The following is a 20,411-nucleotide window of genomic DNA, read 5'->3' on the forward strand; positions in this document are numbered from 1 at the left end:
CCAGAGACCTCCTGCTCATTTCAGTAAAACTTGTGCTTTCTTTCAGGAGTCACGAGTGGATTTGAATGTCAGTGCCACCTTTTTCCTAGAAAAGTTCAGACTCTACTGGACGGTGATCTTACAGTCTCAGAGTCCTGTTACCTTCATTTAGTGGTTACAACTGGAAGGAATATTTACGATAGTGGAGGACAAAGGCATGTGAAACATGTGGGGAAGGTTAGCTGCATTTCAGTGCTTTGTGTGCCATTTTCGCTATCTCTTTGTTGCTACCTAGATATTTCCTGAGGAGTAACGTTTTAAATTTGGCACCAGGAACTTTGTAGTTACAGTGAGACTAGTTGCTGGGGACTCATTCAGTTTATGAATTATTTGCCAAGCCCTTTCCTCCTCTCAATAATTCTCTTTCCAATTTTTTTTGGCATTTGCTTTAGCTGTCACTATTATGCATACGGCACTCACTAAATAGGAATACGAATAGCTAACACTCTGGGATATTTGTCAGGTTCTAGGTGATTTACATACCTTAGAGCAAGCCTTGAGATAGTTATACTACCACCCTACTTTGAAGTTGGGACCTAAGAAAGGTTAAGTTCTCTAATCTCCCATAGGTAGTAAATGCCAGTGCTGGGATTTCAAACATGGGTTTGTCTAGTACCAAAGACTTTACTAATTAATTATTGTGCTGTATTGTTTCCTCACTTTCAGTAGTAGAAAATAGGAATGCAACTGTGGAAAAAATGAACAAAGGAATTGTCCGTTTTGCATAGTAACAATCGGGATGGTTTTGCCATTTTTCCACTTGGATAAGTTGCAACTACATTTCTCAGAATCCCTTTCCTTGTCCCAAAGAGGTTATTTAACTGGAAGATGGAAGCAAAGGCATAGCCATGATTCTTGGAAGGTCTGTGTGGTTAGATTTAGTAAGAAACAGATGCAGAGATGCTGGCAGATTTAGCCTGCCCTGTTGCCTTCAGTCTCCATCTAGGTGTTTTTTGGTTTTTGGTTTTGGATTTTTTGACTGGCATTTTCTAGAGGCAACAAGGACTAGGATGGAAAAAGCGGCTTCAGCAGTATGAGTGAAGAGGCAGTGAGTAGAGATTAGGCCAGAGATATAAAAGGAGACCATTTTACAGGACCACATAAGGATTTTGGCTTTTACTGAAAATGAAATGAGAAGCATGGGTGCTGGTGGGGCTTGGAGGAATGTTATGGAGTGTTGATATGATGCCCATCTTCTCAAAGGCTGACTCTGGTTCTTGTGAAAAACAACGCTTGGTTCACAAGTAAGGCTGGAGTTACCACTCAATATGGGGAATGATCAGCATATAGATGTCCCTTGGCATTGAAAGCCAAGGGACAGGAAGTGATCACGTAGGGAATGAATGTGAGTAGTCATGTGAAGAGATAGGAAGACAGCCTTAGGACACTCTAATTGTTATAAGGTAAAGAAGTCAAGGAAAAACCAGCAAACGAGATTGAGAGGGAACATTCTGCAAAGTAAGAGGACCGGGAGAAAAATGACATTCTGGGTGCCAAGAAGAAAGTATTCATGAAAGAAAGAGTGATCAACTTTGCTAAATGATGCCAATGAGTTGAGTAAGATAAATAACAAGAATTGACTGAAAATTAATCACTTGCTTACTACTAAAAAGTGAACCTAAATTCCCCCAAAATATGAGAATGAGACAGACTGGGCGGGGCGGGGCGGGGGGGGGGGTGCACCTGGGTGGCTCAGTCAATTAAGCATCCACCTCTTGATTTCAGCTCAGGTCATGATTTCACCATCATGAGATTGAGTCCAGCATTGGGCTCCTTACTGAGCGTAGATCCTGCTTGGGGTTCTCTCTCTCTCCCACTCACTCTGCCCCTCCCCTACTCCTCTCTCTCTCTCTCTCTCTCTCTCTCTCTCTCTCTCAAAAATAAATAAATAAACTTTAAAACATAATGAGACAGATTGTTTCCAATAGTTTATTACTTCTTCCTAGAAAATCTCTATCCCCTTTCTCTGATTGAAACCTCTGTTCATCAGGAGATATCAATTCAATTTCTCCTTTTGCAGAATGTGATAATCTAGGAAGCATGGACTATATCATATTTTGGTATTCTCAGAGTCTGGCAGCTAAAAGGGTAAGTAGACGAATGAACATATTTGTATGTGAAAGAAACATTTAAATGGAAATAACATTTACCATACACCTAATATATGCCAGAAATCTTGCAAGAAGGTTGATATTTTCACAGTACATTATTCTATATGATTGATATTATTCATCTAATCAATTAATTTTAACCACATTTTACAAATTAGGAAGCTCTGGCTCTTGATGTTAAGCAGGTACACACACACACATGCACACACACACACAGAAATAACATCCACCCTGATGGCAGAACTGGGATTTGAACCATTTCTGACCTCAAGACTCATGATATTTCTACTAAATTACACTGAATAAATAAATGAACAAAGGAATGAATACACTGTACTTTTCCTTCTTGATGTCACTTACTGGAATGGCTTCCTATCCTAAGGGTGTTGCCATATGCCAGCTCAGCCCCTCAAATACACATAGTGACATCACTTTGGTCAGTAGCAGCAGCAAGGTTAACCTCTTCCTCATCAAAATTCTAAACTATATTTATGCAAATTGTTTTACAATGGATATTTTTAAAGAAAGGGGGAGGTATCAAGCAAGTCTCATTTTTTTCCCCCTATCAGGCCAGCCTGAAACTTAATCATCTCTGACTATGCTGTTTGCTTCCCAGTTCTGTTTTGCTTTCATATAGAAATAGCCCAGCTTTCTTGTATTTGCAATTCCCTCCATCTTGGATGGTTTCCCTTCAGGAATAAACACTTATTCCCTCAGCTTATAGGGGGGCTGTGAGCTGAAAGTACTCCCATGACAGCCTCTTATAGGGATTGCCTCACTGCAGAGATCTGCCTGGACCAAGGTCACACTTCTTTCCCAGGGTATCTTGTATCCAAACAATTGATTAATTGGTAAGGAGATATAAAGACCCTACCCTTTCACTTGAACTCTGGATAACCCCAAATGGTCATGACATATTCAGAGCTTCCAGAAGGACTGGCTGAGACATTGTTGAGACTGTGTTGTAGCTCACTTTCTCCCTCTGCCCAATCCTGCTCCCTTCTTTTCCACAAGGCAGTCCCTTCTAAATCTCTTGCTTGTTAATCTTTATCTTCGGAGCCTGCTTTCCAGGGAACTCAACCAGTGATGCACCTTGAGTTTAAATGCTTAAACCCTGAGTTTCACAACATGATCGTGTCTTCAGTCTCTGACAGTACATGGGCTGAAACTCCATGTCTACCATTTATTAGCTGTGAGGCATTGAGCAGGTCACTTAACCTCTCTAAGCCTCAGCTTCATCTGGCAAATGGAATTAGTAATCATGGATTCAACCAAAAAATACTCACAAAACACTTAACATACTGACTGGCACATAGGAAGCTTTCAATATATGAAAAATATTTGGGTGATTATTAAGGGAGATACCACACCGCCTCTGAAATATTGAACAAAAGAGTCAAGGGTGATGATCTAATCTGGCTTAATTTCACAGACAAAAAGGGATTAAGTTATTTGCTCAAGAGGCATAGTTAGTTGGGACAGACTTGAAACTAAAATGCAGGTCTCTTGACTCTATTGCACCATGCTGACTTTATCTTTTAACCAAACATCTTGGCAATGTAAAAACGGTACTATATAGCCGAGGTTTTAATTTGCACATTTATGCTTAAGAACATATTCCAGAAGAAGTGACTCTAATAATCCTTGGGTTATAATTATAAGAGACCATAACTCAGTCAAAATTCTTAATTCGAATAAACTTTTGGAAGCATTAGTATTTTCTGGTTGTCTCTGTTTCTGGTCCCAATTAGTTAGAAATGAAAAACGTGGAGAGTTGGACTAAAATATTCTCTGTATTTCTGAAGCGTCTCCAAGACATGATTTGGATATTCTAAGAACTTATGATTCTATTGACCATCCTGTTTTCATAAGATAATGAAAGTCTTTCTGTTCCCCAGAGGTAAACTATGCTTTCTTCCTTTTTCCCTAAAAACATTAAGGCTGAGAAAAGTCAGTTGTTTTTTTTTTTTTAACGTTTATTTATTTTTGAGATAGAGAGAGACAGAGCATGAACGGGGGAGGGGCAGAGAGAGAGGGAGACACAGAATCGGAAGCAGGCTCCAGGCTCCGAGCTGTCAGCACAGAGCCCGACGCGGGGCTCGAACTCGTGAACCACGAGATCATGACCTGAGCCAAAGTCGGACACTCAACCGACTGAGCCACCCAGGCGCCCCGAAAAGTCAGTTTTAAGGAGAAAATTACCAAAGACAAAAATCACCTTACGTTATCTGGATTTTAAATTGTGTGAGCGACCATAATACTCAATCCACAGACTATTTGAGTCACTTTTATTACATAACTATGTTTACATTGTTTCCTTGCTTTGTTTAGTCAACGATTTCACTGATCAACAGATGTTTATTTAGCATCTACTATAAACTCTGTAGCATTTATCCTTTATTTCCCAGAGGAGCAAAACAAAGCTGTTCCATTAAAATTTGAGCTCTCCCTCTCATATACATACACAAGACATTTAAAATATATGTACAAGAAGCAATCATCACAGCCTTTGCTTTGGATAAACGTGAAGAACCTACCTTGCATCAGAACTCTCATCTCTCTGGGTGCCTGGATGGCTCAGTTAGTTAAGCATTTGACTCTTGATTTCAGCTTGGGTCATGATCTAGAGGTTCGGTTTCTGAGATCGAGCCCCATGTGAGGCTCTGTGCTGACAGTGGGGAGCCTGCTTGGGATTCTCTCTCTCCCTTTCTCTCTCTGCACATCCTCCATTCATACTAACATGCACACACTCTCTCTCCCTCTCTCAAAATGAATAAATAAACATTAAAAAAAAAAAAAGAACTCTCATCTTTCCATTAACACTTACTCAAATAGCATATCTTGATATATAACAATAATTAAAGATATAATTGATAAGACACTTACTGAAAGTGACCAAGCATTTAATAGAGTCTCCGGTACTTAAGACTCATGTATTATCGAGCATATATTTTCTAAATATGTGTAAACTTTGTAATTCAATTAACAATAAATATGATTCACATCAAAATAGTGTCACAGGTGAGTGGCATTTGGATGCTCTCATTTCTGAACACAGAGCAAGATATATTGACCCTATTACAAAGAATAAATATCAATAAAACAGCAGGTCTCTGATAAACAGATATAATTACCAGAAGGATCTGCCTATTTACACATCAGGACTGCTGTCTTGGTATACCTTATCGCGTTACATAATTATCAAATAAAACAGTAATTCTGGGATAAGTAATAGCAATCACACAGAGTACTGCATGGTTAGGTATTTTCATCTTGGTTGGAAGACATTAGTATATAATATGTAACTAAGCAGTTCTCTGCATATCTGAACGGTGAACGAATACCAAACTGGTGTCTGAAAACAAATCAGCAGCCAGTGGAGAGGGTACTTCTCTCATGATTTTACCTGGTTTTCACTTTAGTGGAGAAAACCAGCACTATCAGTTGTAAGACAGTTTTCAGATAGTGTTTTTCATCTAACCTTTCCATTTGGGGAAGTTTCCTTTTGTAAAATCAGAAGTCCTTAAGGGAGTGAATATGGCCCTGCAACAAGAGCTTCTTTTGCTTCTGGGGCAAGTATGTCTGCATTCTTTTCCTCCCAGCTCTGTGATGGGCACATTAAGAGCTATTCCTTGCTCAGTTGTGCAGCTCCTACAGAAGAGGACAGCAGGAGACTGGGCGGATGGCCAAGACAGAGGGTGAGGAGAGCAGAGACCACAGCCACTGCAGTAGGCCATCTGCTACAGAAAGGAAACAAGGAAAAGGTCTGCTCTGAGCTCTCAGGTGCTCCCGGAAGCCTTCCGGTGTGGGCCCTTGCCCTCAATTGACCTGGGCTTCTACAGAACTGGGAAAGAGCTCTGTGATGTGTGGTTTTGAGCCACAACTTTGCATCATAATAGGTTTGGTAGAGTCTCACTGATCGGAACAGTACTCGTGTGTATGGAGACCTTTGGATTGATTGATAGGCCTCTTACTAGCTGCCATTCAGAAGATACTTTCAGTTCTCTGATTGAATGAGATTCCGGCCAGTTTTTCCCCAAGCCATTTTCTTTTTTAACTCTTTTTTGTCCTTTAGGATTAGTGCCACTGTCCTTCAGGCTGAGCAAGATGGAGCATTTCACTGTCACTCACCAGTCAGTCAAATTGTGACAAAAGGCAGTTCCTTCCTGTCAGGATCCTGAGGAGGAGAGGAGGGGGGCTCTCAGCAGGGGCTGTCTTTGCAGCACTTAATGCCTTTGGTCCTGAAAGGAAAAGAGTGGGAAGGAGCAGGAAATTGGACTTAAGTCACCTCCAAATCAGGACACAGTTCAATCCTAGCTAGTGTTTGTTTATAAAATAACTCTCTAATTCACACTCTGTCTCCCATTTAACCTCTTGGACACATGGCGTTCAGCCCTACTGAGAAGATTTTCTGGAGCTGTTCAGAAAAGTGCTGAGTTTGACACCAACAGAAAGGAATTTGGGGTCAGAATTACTATTTTAAACTTCGGCCTTTGGGATTTAGAAAAGATGTTTCCGATATGCCAAAACAGCTGGAAGAGCCTCTGAGTAAGCGAGGTTGCCTTAATTTGTATTATAGGTGAGGACAACCAGGTCTGGGGAGGTGGGCTGACTTCCTCCTGCACCTTCAGAGTCTGTGATAACATCTCACAGCCCTGAAGGCACAGAACTACGAAAGGGAGAGCAAATCCCTGCAAGCACCAGACCACTCCCAAGGTGAAGTTGCACTTGGTGGGGGGATCCCCTGTCTCTCCCTGTTCCAGCTGAGGCTTTTTCAGTCTTCACCAGATAAAAAGAGACATTCAAGGTCATTAGCCCAATTTTTCTCTGTGAGGGTGGAGCTGGGATTGGCTGCAGAGCTATTCTGATGACCCAGAAATTACATGTACTCATTTCTTTCTTTTTAGATAAAAGCATTTCTATTCCAGTTTTTCTATGGCTCTTTTTCAAGGGAAGAGGAGGAAAAAAAGTCCCACATCTTTGCTAGCAGACTCTCCTTTTCTATGTGCAGTCTTTTATAATCTATCTTGATTCTCAGCCAATAGCTTACTTTTTTTTTTTTTTTTTTTGTACTTTGTATCTTTTAATCACCTAAGGAATCTGACTCAGTGTCCTTCCCTCTGGATCACAGGCTACTCCTCCTTTATCTGTATCTCCCAGGAGGAGAGGGAGAGGCTAAAAACCTTTTTTCCTATGTTGGCTCCTGCCCTGACAATGTAACTTCCTTGTCTTCCAGCCCTTTTCTGGACTGTTATTCCTTCCTGAGCTTGATTTCAAAGCAATATTTTTATGTAACAACAGGAAAATCTCTTAAGAAGTTATGTTATTATTAAAACAAATTAAGAAGTTGTCTCGTATACATGTGTCCACAAATGCACAGAAATGTGTGTGTAGAGGTGTCTAACTGCATGAATGTATATCATATAAGATCATGGAAAGCCTTTTTCTTTGTGGGTTTTTCTTTTTGTCTTTAAGAGCAACAACTACAGTCCAAAATGAAAAAAAAAAAAAGAGTAAAAACAGTCACTAGATCCTTTTTAATAGTTTTTCTTTGGGGAAGAGATAGGCAATTATATGATAAAATATTTCCTACTTGGATCGTAGCGAATTGAAAGCCCTGTTCATAACCACACTTGCAGGTCTTGGTATGATAGGTAAAATAGATATAATGAAAAATGAATTAACAATCACTAACACATGATGAAAGTCATTCAAATATGAAAAATGTCAATGGAAGGGCTAGGACCAAACCTAGTCCCATTTCAGTCCTTGATTATGGTTTTAACTATAAATCTCAGAACTGTGGGCAGATTTCTTTGGGGCACAGAACATTTTTTCTGCTCAAGTTCCAATATCTTTCCTTTAACAATGATTTTTCTCTTTTCCATCCCCCATTCAGACACATTCAGTTTTGCCGAATGTCTGAAAGTTTATATAAAACAATGAATTTGACAAATCATAATCTCCTTTAAGTTGGCATCAGTAGCTTCTCTGACAGGTTCCAGGTACTGGGTTATGTTTGAAATGTTATGCTGCTTTTGGTTTTCTACAAAAATACATGAAGTGATGAGAGATGCACAGTTTGAAATAGATATCACAATAAAAATATAACTTCTTTCTTACATTGGCTGGTTACTCCTTTGATTTATACATTTATCCATGAATCTCAGTATGTGAAATTTCAGATGTAGAAATTAAAAACACAACCCTAGGGGTGCCTGGGTGGCTCAGTCAGTTAAGTGTCCAACTTCAGCTCGGGTCATGATCTCACACTCCGTGAGTTCGAGCCCCATGTCAGGCTGTGTGCTGACAGCTCGGAGCCTGGAGCCCACTTCAGATTCGGTGTCTCCCCCCTTCTCTGCCCCTCCCCTGCTCATGCTCTGTCTCTCTCTGTCTCAAAAATAAATAAAAACATTAAAAAAATTTTTAAAAAAGCACAACCCTAACTTCCACTTGCTTCAAAGTATCAGTATGTATCCTAATTCTAAAAATGTTTGTGTTAATACTTTCTTGTTTTCCTCTCAGCATATCTTAAGCATTGGTGACACCAATAGTGAGACCAGAAAGGAAGATATATTCTGAATGAGACCAAAAACAAAACTACGGGTAAAGGAAAAAAAGCAATACTCCCCATATTGCATGATGCAAGAGAATAAGGACCACATTGCTAAAACCTGCTGTATTACACACACACACACACACACACACACACACACACACATCTTCGTATTAGGGCACAGACTTAATATTTCTAATTATTTATAAATATCTAAATATGTAGATATTTATATATTTATAAATATATATTTATAAATATAAATATATATTTATAAATTATTTATAAATATCTAAATATAAATTTATAAATATTTCTAATATTTCTGAAACTACATAAATTCTCAGATTTAAAAATTTATTATAGGGATGCCTGGGTGGCTCAGCTGGTTAAGGGTCTGACTTCAGCTCAGGTCATGATCTCACAGCTCTCGTGAGTTCAAGCCCCATGTCAGGCTCTGTGCTGACAGCTCAGAGCCTGGAGTCTGCTTTGGATTCTGTGTCTCCCTCTCTCTGCCCCTCCCCCACTTACACTCTGTCTCTCTCTCAAAACTAAATAAACATTAAAAAATAATAAAAAATAAAAATATATTATATAGGAAGATCCTCAAAACAATCATGAGAAAATAGGGAACTGCAGAAGTTTTCATGTTCTGAGATTCATCAAATTTCTTCAGATTCCTGTGTAAAAGTTCTGTCTTCAGTGGTTCCCAGTTTATTCATTTATGTTATAACCTAGTTACTGATTGCAGATTATGTATTCGGACAATACTAAATCCTAGGGATTTCATGCAGAGTTCCTGCCCTTAAGGAGCTTACCAAGTGGTAGAGGGGAAGCATGGTCAGTCATATGTAAAATTACAACCTGGCAAAATATTCTGGTGGAAAGGAGCCTACTTCTAAATATAATGAGGTGGTAGGATGGCAAAGGATTCTTTGAAGAAATCAGAATGGTGGTGTAATCTAAAGAATGGGTAAAGGTAATGAGAGAGTGACTAGCTGTCCAGAAAGAAGAGATGATGTGGGCAGTGAGAGGAAGCGCAAGCACATGCATGAAAGGCTCTGGATGCTGGGACACACAGAAGGAGGAGGCGCTTAGTGACGCAGCTGAGGCTTGATAGTTAAGTAGGTACCTAGCATATCAATGCAATCACTAGTGGGGGGTAGACAGAGAAGGGTAGGATTATAATGCGACTAGGTGGTGGTAATAGAGATTGAGAAGAGGGACCAGATGAAGGATACACAGGAGGCTAATGTGGCCAAAACTGTTGGATAGGGGAGAGAGAAGAACCATGGAAAGCTCTCAGGTTCCAGGTATGAGTGTTCGGATGCTCAGAAGATGATAAAATATAGATTACATGTGACAAAGCCAATTCTGAAGGTCACAATGATGAGTTCAGTTCTGGACGTGTTGTGTTTAAAGATGGTTAGCAGGCTTTATGATAATGACTCTAAACATCTGGATAGATTGTGCTGCAAATACCCATTTGGGAATTTTAACATATAAGTGGTATTTGAGAGCTTGAGGAACGGATGAGAGTTTTAGTGGAGGATGTCCAATAATAGTGGTGTGCTAAGGACAGAATCCTGATGTAAACCAGCATTTAAGAAGCAGGTAAAAACAGAAGCCTCTGAGGAGACAGGAGCCAACCATCTGAATGTAAGAGGGGAACTAGTGGAGGACAGTGGTGAAAAAGGTCACAGCAGTGGTACAACAACAGTGTCAAATGCATCAGAGCTATCCTTTAACATCTGGGAATTAGGAGATTTGTCAATCAGGAGATCATTCCCATCCGGAATGAGAGAAGTAGAGTGAAACAGGCAGAAGTCAGATTACCTGGGATGGGGAAGTGAATGGGAGGTGAGAAGGCAGAGAAGTCTGCGGATGTAAAGTCTGGGAAGAGTGTGGGATGATGGATCAACTAGGGGTGTTATTGTTAATGGGGAGACTTTTGTGTGCATGTGTTGGGAAGGATCGAGGGGAAATAAAAGGTTGAAGTTGCAGTAGAGATGGGAGACAAACATAAGAGGCAACACTGTGGAGAATGGCCAAGGGGACAGGGTTGAGGCCTGAAGGAATGAACTGATCCTGAGTAGGAATTAGGCACCTTTACTTTGGGGACAGAGGAAGGAAGTGCGATACACAGGGATGATAGTTTGTTTATCCCTTTTCACTGAGGGTTCTTTCCACTAAGTAGGAGTTTCTACTAGAAAGGACATGTAGATTCAATAGTGTTCTTTAATATGACAGATGACAGGGAGAAAGGAGTGGCAATGTAGTGTCACTGAAAGAACATAGTCTCAGAGTACATAGTTCATACCTGAGATCCCCTATTTCCTTTCTTTGTGACCATTGGCACACACACTCACATGCATGCATGCATATCTACACAGGTGCATGCACACACACACACACATTTTTAATTTCACAGAGCCTTTGCATCCTGCGTGATTATCCTGGAGGGTAATGATGCCTTCCTCATGATTTTGTAGTGCGGGTTAATTAAGATAGTGTATATATGTATTATATCAGCCAATATCCAGTCAGGAAAACAGACACAACTTGGGATATTTCAAACAGAAAGAAATTAAAGCATGGCACTAGTTACCCAGGTGCGGGGATAGCTGAAAAGCTAATACAGGAACTGTGAGGCAACCTAGAGATTAGGCAAAAGATGTAGCCATAACCACCTTTATTCCTGGAAAAACAAAGAGACAAAGTGGCTTTACTGGAGCTTTGGGTGGAGGGTAACTTGGTAAAAAGCAGAACCAGGCAGGACTTGCTCAGCAGTATTGGTTGCCCTGAGGAGAAGCTGTCTTATGAAACCCGGGACAGCAAGGGAGGCACAGATGCTTCCAGAAATGCCAAGGAAAGGACATTAGCCTTCTGGAAATGCCTCACTTTGGTCAAACCTATATGGAAGCCAGAGGAAACAGAAGCCTTGGCAACGCAGTTTCCTGTGAAACTGCACGGCGACAGAAAGTCCAAGAAAGGATCTGAGAGCAAAATACACAAATGGCAAAACACCGACATGCTAATTTATCTAACAACATATCTGGCACAGAGCAAGCGCTTAAGAAATGAGACATTCTCAGTTGTATCAATCTGTTTTAATGAACAGAGATGGCACAACTTAGTTGACAGGGAGGATAAAATGAAAAGTCAGAGAATTATTTTAGAGTGGCTGCCTATAACAATTGAACTGACTGTTGCTCCTGTTTATGACGCAGCTGAGACAGTTCTGGTTGTTGAAATATTTGCAAGACTCATTCCGCCTCAAAGTGGAAAATCCCGTCTGGGGGAAACTTTCTGAGGACTTTAGGAATACTTGAGTCGTCTCTTCAATTTGAAAACAACCGCTGGCATTGCCCAGCTCCTCACGTTTTATGGCTAGGAAGTAGATGGCTTGTATTCCACTCTTCGTCTCTGGCACCTCATGGCTGTTAATATAATATCACTCCCAGCCCAACAGGATGTGCTGCTTGGAGGATCTTGTCTTTGAAGTGAAATGAAACCCTAAAGCTTTCATTTGCCTAATGAAAACCTCAGCCAGGATTTTCCCCCATTTCTGATCACATATGGAGTCTTCTAAGCTCGCTTTGGCTTGGGACGCCAGATGCCGGTCCGCACGTGGCATTCTCACCCAAATTTGGAGCAGGTGCCGGTGATCAGGACAGGAAACAGATATTCAATCCAAAGAAAATCCCCCCCCCCCCAGCTTGGTTATACGAGGAGGGAAGCTCAGTACTGAATTATAAAAGGATCCCTATTAGCTTACTGCCCTAAGTACCAATCTATGTAGGTTGTTGTCTGCTTCTTGGCCTATGACTTCTTGGGAACTCGGGCATAAACATTCAGATCTCACATAAGAAGCCTTTATAAATATGAATGTGATTTTCCCTAAGTCTAAAGGTGGTTTTCATTTTAAAAAGCAACATTAGACCATCCTAACAGCCAGCATCGAATGAAGAAAAATGTTCCGAGTAGATATGAGAAAATGGGCACCAACACAGATGTTTCTGTGTAGGAGCCTCTGCGCCTCCTCCCTTTTCCAAATACACAGCACTGAGTGGTGGCTGTTAGGGTCACGAGCAGAGGAAGTTCTCAGATGCCAGTGCAAAGCAATAATCTTCAAGTGGATGCCAGGCCGACAGGGATATGGTGTTAGTTACAAGGAAGTCAGGAGGCCAGGACTGAGAGTCAAGGAAAGTTAAAAACAAAATCAGTATGAGGGGAAGGGTCACAGAGGGAAGCAAAGAGGAGAGTCAGAAGGAAAACATCTGTAGGCACTGTGAGAGCTAACAGGGAGGGGAAGTGGGTAGAGCACATTTTTTTTCTTCCCTTACTGTTTGTTGCATGTGACGTGGTTTTGATATTCTCCATGTTTCTTAAAATATTCACAACTCAAGACTACTGATGTGTGGATATGAGTTACTCTTTCTAAATGGAGGGTCACTAAACAAATGTTAACACTCACCTACTCCTCCAGGGCTCTATCCTTGCGTCTTTTACCAGACACTTAGCCCCACCAGCAAATTCAGTGGTTGCTTGGGCCTCATGTGCTTGGACGATTAGGTGAGAGCACACTCTAGCCACATCTGGCTGTGTTACCTGAAGACGACATAGGATGTTATTTTCTTTTATTTCACTCAATAGTATTTGTGTTTGCTTCCTGCTGAGAGGAATTTGGAGAAGCAAGTAAAGAGAGTGTTTTGTTGCTGTTTTTCTAAACGTACACTCTTCATTTCAGAGCACATTAGCAACGTAAGCCCTCTCTTTTCATTTGATTTAGTTATTCTGTTTTTCCCCTCCATCCCCTCTCCCCGTTTTTATCCTTTTTCCCTTCCTATAGGCACCCGCACTAATATATTTGATTCTGGTCTTTTGATATGAACCTATCCTTATAAAACAGGTAGCGATATTAGAGTATTTTAAAATATAAGTCATGTTGTGCTATAAATTTATTTCTGTTTCTTCTTCTTTTTTCACTCTATACTGTATTTGTAAGGTCTGTGCACTTTGCTACATGTGCACGTATGTGTTTATTTTTAACTGTGATGTCATAATCTCCAGTATTCATCTGCACATTTTAGTTATCCATTCCTGTATCTATTCCCGTATTCTTAGGCTGCCTCAAAGTCTCTTCTATAAAAACCGCCATGAACAATCTCACACAAGATCCCTTCGGGATCAGTGTGAGAAATCCTCTGGGATGTATACCCAAGCCAAGGATGGCTGGGATGTTGGCTCTGCACACACATTATTCCCCTCACTACTATCAGATTGTAAAGCAAATATTTTGCAATTCTCTTGGCCATATGGTTTCCATTTGACCTCTAAACTATACAAAAATCTCAAATCAATACTCCTTAGCCTCATCTCTCATTGTTCCAAAATTTCCTGTGTAAATTTGTTTCTTCCCACCTGTCATCTTTAGTAGAACCATATTATGGTCTGCAGACATTCTGCTGCATCAAAAATGAGTCTGGGCTTACTTTTGAAATGTTTGAGTTAGCTTTATTAGAATTGATATGGATTGAGATACCACAATATGATTTTTAAAGCCATTACTAACCTCATCATTAAACACTTGAATTAGCAGCATTTCAAGCTATCCCAACGGTCCCAGGTGAGATGTACTTCATGCTGGGGAATGTAGGTAAAGAATTCAAGTTCATTTCAAAGTCCTCCAATTCTGCATGGAACCCTGCATTGGTTCTTATGGCATGAACAGTCACAACCTCTTCGGAAGATCAGACAGTGTCATTTAACTAACATAGAAAAGGAGCAAAAGCTATGAAATATGATTCTTTTCCCAATGGTTTTGGTGTAAAACTTCTGAAACTTTCCCTTTAATACTCATCAACAGTTGGCATTGTTTGATGACAAGTATAAATCTTCCTAAGTAGGAAGGCTCTGCAACTCAAGAACGCCCCCTCTCTTGGTTTTTCCCCCATCTCACAGAGTTATCCTTCTCAGCCATCTTCACTGGCTTCACCTATTGGTCTCCTGGGCCCTATTCTTTTTTCTACACCCACTCCTTAAGCTTAATGTGACCTCTGTAGAGAGAATTTTCCTATTTAGCCAATATAAAGTAGTCATATAACTCCCCTCTCTCCCTCCTGCCCTCCCCTCTCTCTCTTGACATATATCTGTGTAACATATTACGGCACCCCTTCCCCATAGAATACATGTTCCACAAAAGTAGGATCTTCATCTGCCTTGCCAACCTCTATCTCTTATGCCAAGCATAATACTTTTGTTGACTGAGTGAATAAATAATCGTCCAGGGAATTCTAGTGGTGTGTGTAATAAATCAAGGCAAGGCTTTGATAATATGACCAGAGAAAGGGTAGTGCTTGAATCCCACCACAGACCATAATTATTTCTTCTCACAATGCACTTAATAGAAGAATTTGTGGAGGTGGCGACAGCATAGGAACCACACAATCACTTTGTTGTTATCTGGGCTTGTGTCCAACCCCACCACGAAATTTTACCTTCAACTCCTTAGGATATTAAATACTATCCTAAATTTTGTAGTATTTGCATATTCTAGTTGGCATTATGGAATCTTAGGAGACTGACAAAAAGAGGGGATTGATACTTAAAATGCAAGGAGGAGAGGTACAAGATGGCCAGAGCCATCCTCTCGTGCCATAAGCTTTAGAAAGCAAGAGAAAAGAAGAACAAACCACATCCTGTGTGCCCTTTCAATGAACTCTGAACTCGCTCATGAATAACTGTGACCATACGTGTCCCGGAATCAGACCAGTCAGGTTATTTCCATCCTTCTTGAGGAGATACAAGAATGGGAGTGTAGAGTAGGTGACCAAAGGGGCCTTCTCACCTGCTTTTACTTAATCTCCATCTTTTACCAATTCTGGTCATTGTCCGCTCTCCAGATGTCACTTTGAACCTTTGAGGAGAAAAAGGGGAGGCATTTTTCTAAGCACTCTATGGTATTCAAAGTAATTTTACTACAAAATTATCTTCTTAGAATTTTACTATAATGTTGTGAGGTAGGCAAAGAAAATACCATCAAGCCCACCTTAAGAATTAAGAAACTTTCGGTTCCATGCTCAGGAAGCTTTGCCACAGCTGTTGGTCACATGCAGTAAAATTTAGTCTCCTTTCCTTTCTTTCTCATTACTGCTCACATAGATCAGGTGGCTAGGCTACTGGACTCTGAGCAGGGTTTTGTATGTGATATATCAGTTTCTGTGGTTGACCTTATTAATTACTTGAGGTTTCGTAATGTTGGCTTCTACAGATAGGTCTTCTGAAGAGCCCAAAAGACAGTCTCTGAATTCTCCCACCTTTCTGCCTCATCCCTGATGAGAGACAACTGAGAAGGTTCAGGAAAACATACAAAGCAAAACACACCTGTCTGCTAGAGAATAGAGGAAAGAAAAAGTGTAGGAGTTTATAGTTTTTGTATTCATGGCTGGAATTTTTAAACTTTCCATGTTCTTATGTTTATGCAGAAAAGATGAAAGATCATTCAGACATCTTGTCTACAATTTGCTTCAAAAAAACCTCAACTTCCTTAAAGTAACCAAAGCAATTCTCCTTGTTCTGTGAGAAGGAATAACAGTGCTTCCAGTTCTGTAGATGGGGTCCTTGAAACACAGAAATCCTGTGTGTTTAGCATTATATTAGATACATTATATTAGATGTGCATTAAGTTGCTTAATTTCAGTCAAAGTTTGCATTCGTGCAGGTCTATGCCATGTTTCTTGGCTCAAACTGAAGCTAAAGCAACAGGGAATGTGTTTTATCCCTGATGGATATTACCGTGTGAGACTGCCTATAAAAGTTAAATTTATTTAATACTTGCAGCAAATCAACACCTTTATGATTAATATGGCTATTGACCACAACCTATTTATATACTATCACAAGTTTGTGTTTGAAGATCTCAATAAATCATCTAATTTCACCGAGTTTGGGGCCCTGACTAAGAAACTTTGGTCCAGTTTATTGAGCCACACACAACAGGTTTGCCATAAATAATAACGTCTTATTTATGGCTTTCCCCACTCCATTTTAATAAGACATGAAGACAAATGATGGAATAAACGTGTAATAATAGTAAAAACTGAGTAAATTCTTACTATCCTAACTAAAATAGCTGTACAGAGTTACTACATTTCAAACTGGCTTACTGGGGTGTGTGTGTGTGTGTGTGTGTGTGTGTGTGTGTGTGTGTGATGTATTGTGTATGCTGTTTGCTTTATCTGATGCATAGCAGTTCGCTCTTATTATATGAGGATAGATCTCATGTATTGCTGTCTTTTTCCCTTCCTAGTTTTCTCTTACTTATTGATCTGATTAATTTGTGATTTTGTTGAAATCAATTAAACAAATTCTTGAAAGAGGCTTTCACTTAAAGGTCCTATCAAAGGCTAATGTTACTGATTGACCTGCAACCAAGGACACTTCTCTCTGTGGTATTAGCATCCTCTTTGTCTATGCACGAACATTTTAGAGAAAGACACACAAAACACTGCATGGAGTGGAGAAGCAGATGAGAGCAATCAGCCTTTCCCCACCCTTCTACTTACTGTTACAATGTGAGAAAGCTGCATACAAAAAAAAGAGAGGTCTTGGAAATTAAATCACAAATGTGGTCTCTATTCTAAGGACTGGATATGAAATCTCTTTTCACCTGAGCATTTTCATTGGTGCAAAAAAATAAGCAACATCGACCAGCTTGTAAAGGAAAATCTACATCTAATAGTTTTCTCTTATTTCAGCTTGCATTATCTTAAACAGATGAATATCATATTTCAATGTGTCTAGCACAAGGCTGGTATATGGGAAGATTCAACAAATATTTATTGAATGTGAATGTATGGCTTTATTATTATTTCAAATCAACTTTTAACCATCAGGTTTCCAAATAGCAATTTATTACCCCCACTGTATACCTGAAGAAGTGTGACTGACCTCACTATGATAATACATTGTTATCTTACTTTGGTGTTTTGCTCCCAAATGCCCTAGAAGGTAGGATTTATATGTTTGTTACAAAAGAAAGGTCACAGAGTTGTCCCAATTACTGTTACTCAGTGAGAAGCCTCTAGTCCAGGCATCTTTCCTGTGCAGAACTTCCTTGTCTTCAAAGGCAGTGTGCAAGCTCTCCATGCACACACAATGTGGATGGCTCTGAGAGTATTTCTTGGCTTTTGACCACCACAGGGTCCAGTGTGGGTATTCTGTTCCACAGAAGAATATCTCTTATCTGAAGTAAGGGAAAGACTTAAGTTTACACACAATGTTTCCTGGTCACCTTCTAGAAATAAAAATATTTGGCAAGGGAAGTAAAACTAATATTCATTAATTTTTCCTACAGGCCCATGAGGTAGAAAGGATAGGTGTTATTATCCCCATTTCACAGGTGAAGAAACTGAGGTCAGAAGAAATTAAGTTTACAAAGGCACCACATAGCCAATTTATCAGTTAGGCTCGTGAGGAGATAGAGATGGCCCAGGACCAAATGGGTAATTGGAGAGAGTTTAATAAAGGGGCTTTTTACAAAGTTGTGAGCAAGGTTTAGGAAAAGTAACAAGGAATGTGCTGTGTATTGGGACTGGTGATAGCTGGGAACTATTTCCATCCCTCAACCTGAAAGAACAAAAGGGAGAAAGCAATTTCTGGAACCCAATAGTGGGCCCCCAGATAGGCCATGTGGCCTTCAGTAAAAGGGTGCAGCCAATGCACTTACCTGAACAAGAGGAAGGTAGAGAAAGCAGGCCCTCCTTTCCTCTTGCCTCTGACTGGTTGAAGCCAGAGGGAAGATGAGTCTAAAGACATATCCAGTCTAGTTCAGCCTCTTGGGACAAGAACAGCTAGGCCGGGCAGAGTCGGAATTCAGCTCTTTCTATTCAGCAGGTTGCTGCCTTGATACTTGGCATATAGTCTCTGCTGAGTAGTCACAATTTTCTATTTTCCTTAAGGTGGGCAAACAAATCTGGTCACATTTTGTCCTTTTTTAAAACAAGTTATGACCAGCTGACTTGCAGGCCATGGATGGAAATAGCAATGATCAGGAAAGCTGATTTTAATATTTCTGAAGACAACAAAAATAAGGTTGTTAACAAAAGGACAAAAATAATCATTCCTCGGGAGCCTGGGCAACTCAGTCAGTTAACCGTCCAACTTCGGCTCAGGTCAGGATCTCCAGGCTGTGAGTTCGAGCCCTGTGTGGGGTTCTGTGCTGATAGACATCTTAGTCTGGAGCCTGCTTCAGATTCTGTGTCTCCCCCTCTCTCTGCCCCTCCCCTGCTCATGCTCTGTCTCTCTCTCTCAAAAATAAGTAATAAACATTGAAAAAGATAATAATAATTCCTCTGTTTCCCATATGAAGCATATGCCAAATACTGATTGCTCAGTGAGTTATTTAGAAGTTATTGATCAGACACCTATTATAGGCCCAACACCGCATTAGGTCTTGCAAGGAATACAGGACTACAATGGGTACAGCCAGCCCTTACAAAGCTCACAGATCTATTTAAAGGTCACATATTACTGTTATAAAAGGTATAAAATCAAATCTGTTTTCAATGTGATTTTGATCTACCCTGTTCTAAATAGTAGTATAGAGGGTACATAAGTCTTGTGTTAAATTAAGCTTATGGGGTAAACGGTAGAGGGAAATTAAACAGTTTATTTACTGCAGGCCTTTTCAGAGCCTTAGTTATGCTAATATGCTTTGAAAAATCTTTAAAAGTCGGGAATATTTTCTGAACTTATTTCCCAGAACACTTCTTTTCCCATGTATGAAGTCTATGAAAATTAGTTTCTCCCCTCAGTTTTTTTTTAAACTATGATCACATGATTGTATATCATTTCAAATTGTAGGTAAATCTATTCATAGTGTCTTCTAATATTTTATCTTGGGTTAGTGTCCTGTAGGCTCTCTATCCAGTCATTTTTGAACAAAATACAAACACTCAATGCAGTAGGAGAACTGGTATTTAAAGAGAGGGTTTAATTTTTAAAAATCTTTTCTTGATATAAATAATTATCTTTGGTTCGTGGTTTGTAAGTCTAAATTTTTTTTTATCAAACTTCTGAAAATGGGATATGCCTGCATATAATTTTAAGGGTTTAAGGGAACAGGTCACTTGTCTTGTGTTTTACTTTATAAAAACAAGTGATCAGCAGTGACCAAGTTTATAATATTTTTAAGATATCGTCTGTTAGTATTTTTTACCAGAATATGGCATTTTCATTGCTTTTTCTTCTTTCCTGACCCTCTTCTAGCTCCACTTACGACCCTCTTGCCCTGACATAGAACCTGAACGCAGGGCTCTATCTGTGCATATGTTGCCCTGCCAGTAAAACTCACATGGCCAGCTTTACTGCAAGCTGATGGAGAGAAGAGTTAGGATCTGTTACTCTGAGGCTCTGGATATTCATTACTTGGAAGTAACTTTGTTAAGGCATTTTTAAAGATAGATGAGTGTAGAATGGTGCAGCATCTTCAAATGAGACTGGATTTGGGAATAAAGACGGGAGATACAATCTCAGCTCTGCCCCAGATTAGTTGTACAGCTTTACTAACTCTGTAGGGCTGGGCAGAGACATGAGGCCATGGCAGACAGCCCCTTCAAATCAATCCTGTAAAAGTGTTTATTTCCCATTTATTTAGAGGAGCAATTATAATCAGGGTAACTGAGGAAAGTGAAGCTCACTAG

The 20,411-nt window shown here is 40.0% G+C and overlaps 1 long non-coding RNA gene across 2 annotated transcripts; it reads left to right on the plus strand.

The window, feature by feature from the left end:
* Positions 1 to 29: 29 nt before the first annotated feature.
* LOC122241467 lies at positions 30 to 5,947 on the plus strand. Of its 2 annotated transcripts, XR_006221636.1 has the most exons (4): positions 30 to 216; positions 1,443 to 1,591; positions 2,060 to 2,127; positions 5,753 to 5,947. It is a non-coding gene; the product is annotated as an uncharacterized LOC122241467 (long non-coding RNA). The 2 variants fall into 2 exon arrangements; XR_006221635.1 differs by lacking the exon at positions 30 to 216 and having other exon boundaries at positions 1,051 to 1,591.
* Positions 5,948 to 20,411: the final 14,464 nt, after the last annotated feature.

This window comes from Panthera tigris, chromosome C1 (assembly GCF_018350195.1).
Source record: "Panthera tigris isolate Pti1 chromosome C1, P.tigris_Pti1_mat1.1, whole genome shotgun sequence".
NCBI classification, from domain to species: Eukaryota; Metazoa; Chordata; class Mammalia; order Carnivora; family Felidae; genus Panthera; species Panthera tigris.